Below are 10,822 nucleotides of genomic sequence, written 5' to 3' on the forward strand. Positions count from 1 at the left end.
GTGCACATAGCTTCCCAAGGGATGGTTCCCATGGCTTTTTGCAGCTTTTCAGGCAGGCATGGCAGGGCCTCAGCTCTCCGGGGCTAGAGGGATGAGCCCGACATGGTGTGCATGTGCCAAGGACATCTGGGTACCTCTGGCCTTTCCCAGCCTATAAAATATACAGCCTGTTGCTTAAAAACCTTTAAAGGTGCTTAATAACCTCTTAAATTCCCAACATCTAACTCAGATGCCGATGTTTCTCAGGTCTCACAGTACCTGGTATCGGCCAAGACCAGAATCCATCCCATCTGGAGTCCGTTCAGGGGATGCTGGTGGGGAAGGAGAGGTTTCAGAAGCCAGAGGAGCAGCACAGGCCCCTCATGGTGTGAGAGTGGCCATTGCCTCTTCTGGGAGGTGATAACAGGATTCGTCCTGGATTCATTGGCATCCATCTCACCCACCCTCCAGTCCAGGAGGAAAACTCGTTGAACAAGGAGTCACAGTATCAACTCTTCTCTCTGGGGGATGAGCAGACTTTAAATGACACTTCTCAGCACCATGCGCTTTATTAATGATCAATAAAACCGTGCAGTTAGTTAATAAGGCTAATGAGCATTGTGTAAGGACAGCAAGCATCGACTTGGGGTGTCCAACCAGACAGGTTGACCTCCAGCTTCACTGCTGAATAATGAGACAAGGAATGTGTTCAAGCTGCTGAGCAAACCACCAGCATCTGTAAGAGATTTCCCATCCTTGTGCCTAATGGTCAGGACAAGTCTTTGCGGGCTCGTCTCACACCCGGTGGGAATGTGCTGCTCTTTGTCTGCTGAGCCAGGCTGTTAGACATCAGGTTGACTTCCTTTCACATGATTATTTTTGTCTTTCACTTGTTACTGGTTCACCAGTCTCATGTACACTGGAACTTTATCTGTGTTTTACCCGTTTACAAATCCTTGAATTCCTGTGACACCACGTACCATGTTTTGTTGGTCGCTGGGCCACGCGGCAGCAGTGGAGGCTCCAGGACACGGCTCCAGGGTGCAGCTCCAGGGACGCAGCTGCAGCGATGCTTTGACATTTGACAGCACTTCACATGCCTAACTCCAGCACTTCAACCCCGGGATCAATACAGCAACTGGTTTGATCCTGGGAACAGGCAGACCTTTTCCAAAGGGATGTCTTTCTGTTAGGGCAGGGGTCTCGTGTCTGGAGGACACACACCATCCCCTCCTTGCTCAAGCTGACTTCTGCAACTGTTACTGTCCCCACCTTGGTGTCACAGGCACTGAACTGAAATCCCTGAAGAGCTGGGTGCCTGTGTTTATTTTGAAGCACCACACTAGTGGCCCTGCCCAGAAGAAGACCCGCTGGCAGGGTGGCACCTCAGTGAGCGGTATCTACAGCAAGGTCCAGCCAGGGGTGCATGATGATTTGGGGGCTGATGTGTGGGGAGTCGACTGAAGAGATCCCGACCACCTTCTGGCTCCACACACAGCACCTGCTGACCAGGACACTGACAGGTCTGTTTGATTTGCAGTCCTGCTCTGAAGCTTCCTGGTTCCTGGTTCACAGGGATCAGGGAGTGCTCCAAATGCTGTTTCCACCTCCTGCCATTTCCTTGCCCAGAGACATTTCCTTGCTCAGCTGCACCTTGCCAGAGGTTGAACCCTCCTGTCCATCCCCAGGCTGCCCTGTCACCACCACCCCATCTCCCTGGGGGCTGTCATTATACCGGCTGCCTTCGCATTCATCAATCTTAAATCCTCACTCTGCCATCTTAGAGGAGTCAGCAGGGTGTTGCTGTTCCATCCTTTCCTGGGAGCAGGGTGGGCAGTTGCAGCAGCGATCCGGGTGTGTGGGTGTTGCAGCACTGGACCACGCTGCAGCATCCTCAGGCGGGTGCTGAGGGTGAAGGGGAGCACCCTCCTCTCAGGCCTAAGCTAGCATCCCAGCTCTGGCTTCTCTGTATTCACCCTTACAGCCCTAAATTAATCTTTTAAATGAGTTTTCAGCCCTGTGCCCTACCTGCCATCCTTACCTGCTTCTCCCTGAGGGGAGACACCACTGTGTCACTGCGCTGCCTGGAGCCTTGCAGGAGATGCCCACTGTGACACAGCTTGCAGTTGAATTATATTCACTCATCAATAAACCAGCAGGGCATAATTACACCCCAAAATCATCTAGACTTGAAAGCACAGCGATCGGTCCCTTGTTCTCCCCGAGCTGTAACTTAATGCAAAACCCTATGTCATTTTGCATTTTCTAGCTCTTTCATTCATTCTTGCCCAGTAATTAAAAATGGCTTATAAATAAACACCGGGGCTGATTTCCGAAATGTTCCCTATTTACTTGCAAGGCTGGTGCTCCTGTCATTGGCCCACTTAAGTGATTTTGAAAGATTGTATACAGGTTCCTTTTACAATGTATTTGAAGTTTGTAATCCTGCTTAAATACACAAAAATAGGAAGGATTAACAAACTGCCACGCTGAGGCCAAAAGAAGACAGAGCTAAAAGCAATCAAGGAGCAGCCTATCGGATACATGAAATAAATTGGGGGAAAAGTGGAAAACTGTCAACAAAAATAATATGTTATGGATCCTCAAGCTTTTGTGTTTATGCTAGAGGAAGCCTAAAATAATCTGTGGTTTCTGATGCTTGATTTAGTTTTCCACGAGCCTAATTAACACCAGATTAAGTTTGCTGCCACTATAGTTTATTGCTGAGACTGACAAATACTTGCTGTTTATTTGTTTTCTAAAATAAAATGACTGGAGGCAATAACAACATGACACAGTTAATAAGCTTGAAAACAATGCTGTAATATTCATTTTTTATAAATTTAGTCTTTGGGACATCCCCCATTCCCCCCCCCCCCCCCCCCCGACTTTCCATGTTAGATCCTGGTCCTACAATCCTTCTGAAGGAAAAAAATCCCGTTGATTGAACATCTTGTTGATTTAAGATACAGCCTGGGAATTTAAGCTGAAAATTAAGCACAGAATCACCTGGTTGGAAAAGACCTTTAAGATCATCAATCCAACTGTTCCTGTCCTGTGCTAAACCATATCCCTGAGCACCTCATCTCCCCTTTTTTTCAACCCTGTCAGGAGCTCGGATGCTTTATGGAGGCTGCATGGGGCTCCTGGCAGACCCTCAGCCTTCAGAGAAGCCATCCAGGTGGGGGGAACGGGGTATATCAGGTATATCTGAGTCACTAAGTGTGGGTGCAGATGAGAATGAAGGGGTCAGGCCAATAGATGCCTTCACAGCAAGTCAGAGCCCACATAGTCCCTGAGTTTTCATCCTGGAGTTTTCATCTCCCAGCCCAAAGCAAAGCCCAGAACACTCTTCTCTTCATGCTGCCCTGAGCCCAGACTATTTCTGGAAAGGCTGAACGGATAAAGCTGCCATTCAGCGATACAGCTGGGAGATAACCCCAAAGTCATAAGCCAGCACAAATGTCTGATGATAAGGGGCAAATGTCAGGATTTAGTGGCTCACTGCTTGTTTCTGCTCTGTGTTACGCTGATGGCATGAGAGGAACCCCCCTCCATCCCTGGGATGGCTCACACCTCTCTTCCCAGCTGTGAGAAATCCCAGCAGCACCCCGGAGCATCTTCTGTCTGGGCACTCAGGGACCTGTGATGCCTGCTGAACCTACCTTAAAGCTGGCACTACTGCCTGAAATTAAGTTTTAAAGGGTTTCTTCTTCTGAATTACTCTGAGAAGCTGATCTGTAGCGGTGCTAGGGGCAGCCCCAGGCTCGCTCTGAAGCCACCCTGAACAGAAAAGGACAGGATTTACCAGAATTGCACCCAAATGGAAGAAAAAAACCCTGAAGATTTCTTTTCTTCTAATATTCAGCTAGTGCCAGGCTAAAGAGCTCATAGCAGAAAGCTATCACCACATCTAAGGTGTGCTTGGGGAGCCGCCAGTGCAGCACCGCAGTTCATCATCCCCCATAATATTGTTAATTTTGCTAAGAAGTGAGTGAGACAGGCTTGGGCTGGAGAGCCATTTGGATTTAATAATACACTTCCATACCTTCTTAGCCCAGATTTCTCAACCAACTGTGCGAGGATTTATCGTTTGCTAACTGTAAGTGAATTACTACAGGGTAACACAATCCCGGGCTGGATGTGGAGGAGGAATGATGTCTTTCATATGGCCGGGGGGAGCCCGCCGTGGGCTGGGGGCTGCATCTGCAGGTGGCCCCCGCTGCAGGGGACACTGTTTCCTTCAAGGCAAGATGCAAAAAATAACCAGATATGAGAAGCCTTTTCTGGGAATTAAATTGTACTTTTTTTCTTAAAGGAGATGTGTCAAAGCCCAGCACTGCCCATCATGCTGTGAGGGAGCTGGGGCTGCGTGGCACTGGGCATGCTGGTGTGGCACTGGGCATGCCGGCATGCCTGCCTGCTCACTGCCCGCTGCAATGCATCCCCCCTGCCCAACCCCCGAGTACATGGGGTAGATGGCATCACCCTGGGGTGCCATCAGGTTCATCAGCTTCCCGCATCGTCTTTCAGAGGGAGAACGCCCGATGCCCTGAGCCGGGGAGCTTTTCCCTCGAACGTATTTCCTAATGGTGAGGTAGATGCTGAACAGTTCTGCTCTTTACCCTCCTTCTTGGCTCCTAAGCTGCTGTCCATAGCTCACTCCTCAGCAATCCTCCTCCTTTCCAGAGGCTGTGGCACATAACAGGGCAGATCCACACAGAACCCCCCCAGTCCTCGCACGAGCGGCTCCAGAGCCGGGGCAGCTCTGCCGATGCTGCACATCACAGGGGGATACAGGCAGGAGCCAAGCCCCACTGAAGCAGCAGTGCTCTGAAACCCCCAAGCTCTCACAGCTGTCTCTGCTAAAGATCTCAGTGGTGTCTGTTCCTCAGCTTCAGGAGCGGGTAGCTGAGCCATGTGGCAGCTTTAGCGCGTGTGTCACTGGGCTGTGGATGCACACGTGTGGTTTAAATCCTGTCCCCATCTGTCACAGAGGACAGGCTGTGCGGGGCAGGGGTCAGTCGCTCCTGGTGCTGGAGCACTCAGCATCCCTGCCTGTTTCCCAGGGTGGAGTGGGAAGTGTGTCACATTGGAGTTACCGGTAGGGACCTCTCTGGGCTGCCCTGTCCTCCCTCCTAACCTGATGTGTGCATCATTTATGGGCAGCTGGCTCCCCGCTGTCACTTCATCAGCTGCACCCCAGGAAAACCTTCCCTTCCCTCCTCATCCTTCCCCATCCCTCCTCTCCCAGCCACCCCACAGGCACCTCTGCTGCTTCACAGGGTTTGCTGACATAAGGATGGCCAAAGCCAGTGGAGAAGCAGTGGCACTGGGCATGCCACTCTCCTGCTTTAAAGCCAGTGGAGAAGCAGAGAAGGTCAATGGAATGTTCTCAGGAGGGACAGAGGCAGACAGGGAGAGGAAACCTCTCTCATCTTCTCCCCTGTGGGGCTCTGGCATGTAACTACAGAGTGAGGACTCCTCCCTTTTTTCCCACATCTTCTGAAAACAGCCACCGAGACACGACCTGACACTGGGATCCCACATGCATCTGGTACTTCCAAGCACGAGTCAACCAGACCCAATGCAGTTTTATCTTTCACCACACCTCCTTCTGCCTGCTTAGCCAAAGAAAACTTTTTAAAATGGAGTGGGTAGTCAGTAACCTTTTGAAGGTCCCATCTCCAGGTGGCTCATGAGCTTCCTGGGACTCCTGAGCCATTTCACAACCCCCTGGAAACCACAAAGCACAGGGCTGAGAAGTCTCTTTGGCTTTGGTGCAAGCCTCTGCTGATCCCCACACATCTCTAATTTACAGCTGACTTTTCTTTCCTTGACCCCTTTCCCCACATCCCACAGCCCCACAGCCCCTCTCCCCGCTGCTGTGGAACCCTCTGTGCTCTCTCAGGGGGTACACGGGGGATGATCCACCAGGAGTCTCACATCTCCCAGCACCAACTCTGACCCTGAGGAGACCATCAGGGCTGTGGCTGAGGTTGGGGTGCACACCCTGGCTGCTCCCCCATCAAAGCTCACCCCACGCTGGCGACTTCTCCCAGGGCTTTGCTACAAGGTGGCTTTAAGGGAAAGGAGATTTGGGGGATATTCAGCTCAAGCCTCAATCCAGGTCAAAGTTGATTTCTTCTGCTAATTGTGTCGAGTCTGAGAGCAGGACTCAGATTTGCAGGAGCATCAGGAGGTCAGCTGCACCTCAGCTAAAAGCTGCTGACACATTTTATGGGACAACATCACGCTGAGATCCTTCACACAGACCTTCTAACCGACCACCACTTGTTCCCTGCCATCCGTTGTCCAGAGCGATCCTTATACTCAGAATTTCTCTGTTAATTGCCATGGAAATTTGATAATTTCATCCTAAAAGGAGAGCTGAAGAGAACTCAGGAAGAGCTCCGATTACTGAAAACTGGAAAAAATTAATCTTGATTAAAGCACTTCCCCCATGGAAAGAAGGACCCCTGAACTCTGCCGGGAGCTGATTGCTGGGAAGCTGCTCTCTGCACTGTACTTGGGCTGGTTTTTCCATCAACTTTACAATGAAAGAACCTAGAGGCAGAAACAAACCTTCCCTTTAGAGGTGTCATTTAGTGACCTTGCCTCAGTTTCTTCCCCAGGAAAGTGCTGAGCAGTGTGTACTGCCCTCCCAATGCTGACAGCCTTATGAAGTGCCCATACACATCCTCAGGTCAAAACATAACACCTGAGCATCAGAGGGGGTTTTACCAGCACCCACAGAATCACAGAATCATAGGGGATGGAAGGGACCTCAAGAGATCATCGGGTCCAACCCCCCTGCCAAAGCAGTTTCCTTAGAAGGAGCAAAAGAGGAAACAGACCCTGTTTATTTGACCTTTTTAAGCTGAGGAGACAGAAATCGTGTTAAAAAATCAGTGTAGTTAGACTTCCTGTGTTCTCTGGCAGGTTGGTTCCCTCTGAGGTAAGGGAGGTTTGGGATAGGAAGTGCTACATGTCTGCTTCACAGAATCACACAGAATCACAAGGTTGGAAAAGACCTGTAAGATCATCAAATCCAACCATTCCTTCGTAGCTGTTGAGAGCACCTGGAGTTCACATTTAAAAACAAGCTGGTCTATTCCTATTCTATTCTATTCTATTCTATTCTATTTCTATTCTATTTTTTATTTTATTATTCTATTCTGTTCTTTTCCATTCTATCCTATCCTATCCTATCCTATCCTATCCTATCCTATCCTATCCTATCCTATCCTATCCTATCCTATCCAATACATCATTTCACTTCATTACTACCTTTAATTATGCATTTTCCCCACTGCCCTTGTGTCACCCATTTTCCATTTACAGAGTAGGTGTGTGGGTGGCTCTTCTGCAGCACACCATGTCCCTGCAGCATCCAAACCCTTACACCTTCAGACCACAATCCAGAGGAGCATCCTGTGTATTTTTACCCTCTCTCATCCTTGGCACTACAGATGCTTGCAATTATCTGCAGATGCAGAGTGGGAATGCAGATTTTGTGATTACAGTTTGCCCCCCCACCCCTCCCAAATCGTCCTTTTGAAGAGTTGTCTCTGAATTTCTCCCAGCTTTCAACACTGTTTGTTCAGTCATTGGCTCGCGGCGTGAGAGCAAACATCCCCCCTGCTCCCAATCCCCCTCAGCAAGGAAGATTTACTGCATTATTATGCAGAATTGTGCCACATTTTCCAGGGGGGAGAGGATGTGCCTGGCTGGAGCAACCTCAAGGGCAGCTTGCCCTCGGATTAGAGACCATCCCTGGTCCTCCCAATCCATGGAGAGGACCTGAGGACACGGCAGGGCAGTAGCTGCTCTTCTCAGCTTGCCTGGGGACATCTCCCAAGCTGGTATAGTCAAACCAGCACATTGTTCCCCCTCTTTGGGAGCTGTTTCTGCAGAAAGCTCCATGATGCTGCAGGGTCTCTCCATGTGGATTTTGCTGCCAGACCCTGTTGCTTCTTCTTCTTCCAGCTGCTTTGGAGATCAGAATGAAACAATGGAAGGAGAAAAGCAACAGAAGCCTGCTTTTATAGCTGAAAGGGCTACTGGATGTAACCCCCCCCCACCATGTGCTCCAGACCCCATCTGGACCCGTGATGGGGTTCATTTGGGTCTGTTCTTGGGGGGAAGTGAGTTTTTTTTCCAGATCATGGCCTGTTGTTGCTCCACAGGAGATGTGCTCCCATCCTGCTGCTCAGCAGAACCCCATGTTCCTCGTGGATGTGTTAGAGCTTATGGTACAGATCTTCACAGCCCAACCCCGCTTTTATCCATGGGGACTGAGAAGAGGCAAAGCCTACACGCTGCCTCTGATGTGGATGGAGCCCCAGCAGAAAACCACACAAAGTTCCAAATGAAAGGACCAGGGCTGCTCAGATGGTGTCAAATTCCTGCTGCAGAAAAGGCAAATAACTGGAAAAGGGAAGGATCAGTCCAAGAAGGTGCCTGTCCAGGGTGGGAAACACTATACAAGGTCTTGGCAGCATCAGCTCGTGCTCCTGGCAGCCCTTCCTCCAGCAACTCAACATGATGACCTGGTTTCTATTAAACAGATGTTTAAAAGACAAACTAAGACCCAACCACTGCCCTCCCCGGGCTGTTCCCGTTATTCAACTCATCCTTCACCTCTACAGCTTGCATCCCTCTGGCTTGGGCTGGTTTCCCACTGGACCATTTGTGGCAGAGAGGCACAGAGTGAAACCTCGAGCTTCCCAAGGCTAGCCTGGCCCATGGCAGGATTTTGGGTGGATGGGTGAGCAGCATCCTTCGATCTGAGCTACTGCAGTTGAAGACCAAGCTGCTTTCATTCCTATTTTCCAACTGTGCCTCAAGAAGGAGAACAAGGACCCTGGGGTGATGGAGATGTGAGGCATGCTGGGACCTGGAACCAGCTCTTTTTTAATTGTGGTGTTCACACTCATCAAAACCCATCACAAAACATGAAAATCTGGAAGAAATGCTGGCCTTTCCTGTCCTTCAGACCGTGATCTGAAGCTGTCAGACAGAGTGGAAACAAAACCACTCTTCAACAGTTACATACCCCCAAGGAGTTTCCATTTTCTCATTGATCATAAAATATTTGGCTTTTAAAGGTTTTTCCCTGATGCATCTGGGATCCATCCTCTGCCCTGGCTGCCAGGGCAGGTCCAGCCCAGGCAGAGTCTGAAACCCTTCCTTGGTCCCAGCCTGATGGAGGCATAGTTAAGCAAAGCAACAAAAATAGAAGAGAAGCAGAGATCCATGGGCCACTTGGCCAAGATCCAGACCCAAGGTGCTCAGCTGACAGAGGATCGTCACAGATTTCTCCCCCCAGGAAAACTTGATGCCACGAGCCCATGTTTGCTGAGAGATACCCAAAGCAGCAGGCTGGATCTCCACCAACCCAAGCTGCACAGACGTGTATTTGTGTCTATGGCTGCACTTGGACAAAGTTCCCATTACACAAAGACCCCATACACCAAGATGCAATTGCTGTACAGTGATTCCCTGCAGGATCAGGTCTTCTTGTGTGATGTGTGATGCACCTAAGGGCCTCTTTTTGGCCTTCTTTAGCATGTGGCTGTACAAGGTAGGGCTGAAACAGCACAGCTGGAGGGGATGTATCTATGTGGGAAGGCTGGGACCTTCTGCACCCCCAGTGCAGGGGCTTTGTGTCTCCCTTTCAACTATCTCTTTCAACAAAACATCCCCCAGACACCATAAATCACAAAGATGGTCAAGTTCATCCCCCCTTCACAACCCCAATGTTGCTCATGGTCCACACTATCATCCTCAGTGGTGGCTCAAGATGTTCCACCTATATCTCCTACCATGCCAGGGGCTCCACCGGTCCCACTTGCACCCCAGAAGGATGCCTCCAAAGGGGCTGGTGCTCCAGCCACGGCCGCTTCTCCTGGCCTTCATTATTTCATTGACAGCAGTCAATATCTCCCTGCTGAGGAATGTATTTACCTATAGGCACATAAGTAATTCATTTCTAAAATTGAATTATCTGACTAGGGAGATTGTGTGTTTTGATTGTGTAGCAGAACTTCTGAAACCGACTTAGAATTGATAAAAGCCAGATGGGAAGCGGAAACAGTCCATTTCATGACTCTTTAAACGTTTAAGTTGGTTAACCCTTGGACTGCACGAGTTTTGAAGTCGGGCTGTAGTGTGGAAGCAATTTGTTGGTGAGTTCTCAGGATGCAAACTGGGCTGGAAGTGCTCGCTGGGTTTTGTGCCGAGGGGGAAAAAGGAGCCTCTGTGAGGGAGAGATGCTGAGGAGAGAGATTTCAACTTGGGAGTTGTTACAGCTGGAAGAATTTCCAGGGAGATGGGGCAAAATCCCGACCGAAGGGTGTTTGGGTCCCGGGAAGGTTTCTGATGGTGCAGGATGAGCAGTAAATCACCCAGGCAGCCCCGTGGGGAGGTGAAGAAGGCACTATCCTCCTCCTCCTCCCGGCTCTGCAGTACTCCCTCCTGCATTGTGGGCAGCCAGGAGGCGGCTTGGAAATAAACCAGCCAGAAACAGGAGTGAAATCTGCCAGGCTGTCCCCCTCTGCATGGGAGTGGGCAGCAGAGGTGGTGGGCAGGAGTTTATTGTGTCTTAACCATGTTTCCATCATCAGAGAAAGGAGGAAGAGATGGGGAACATGAGGAAGAGCTTCCAGGCGTGCTCACTTGTTGGTGAGCACGAATCCAGCCCCAGTTTGGGCTGTGAAGACTCACCAGTGTATGTAAACTGCAGCAAATCCACAAAGTCACTTTATTTCTCTGCTCTTCAATTTTATTTTATTTTATTTTATTTTATTTTATTTTATTTTATTTTATTTTATTATTTCAT

The sequence above is a fragment of the Gallinula chloropus genome, assembly GCF_964237585.1.
Source record: "Gallinula chloropus genome assembly, chromosome: 11".
NCBI classification, from domain to species: Eukaryota; Metazoa; Chordata; class Aves; order Gruiformes; family Rallidae; genus Gallinula; species Gallinula chloropus.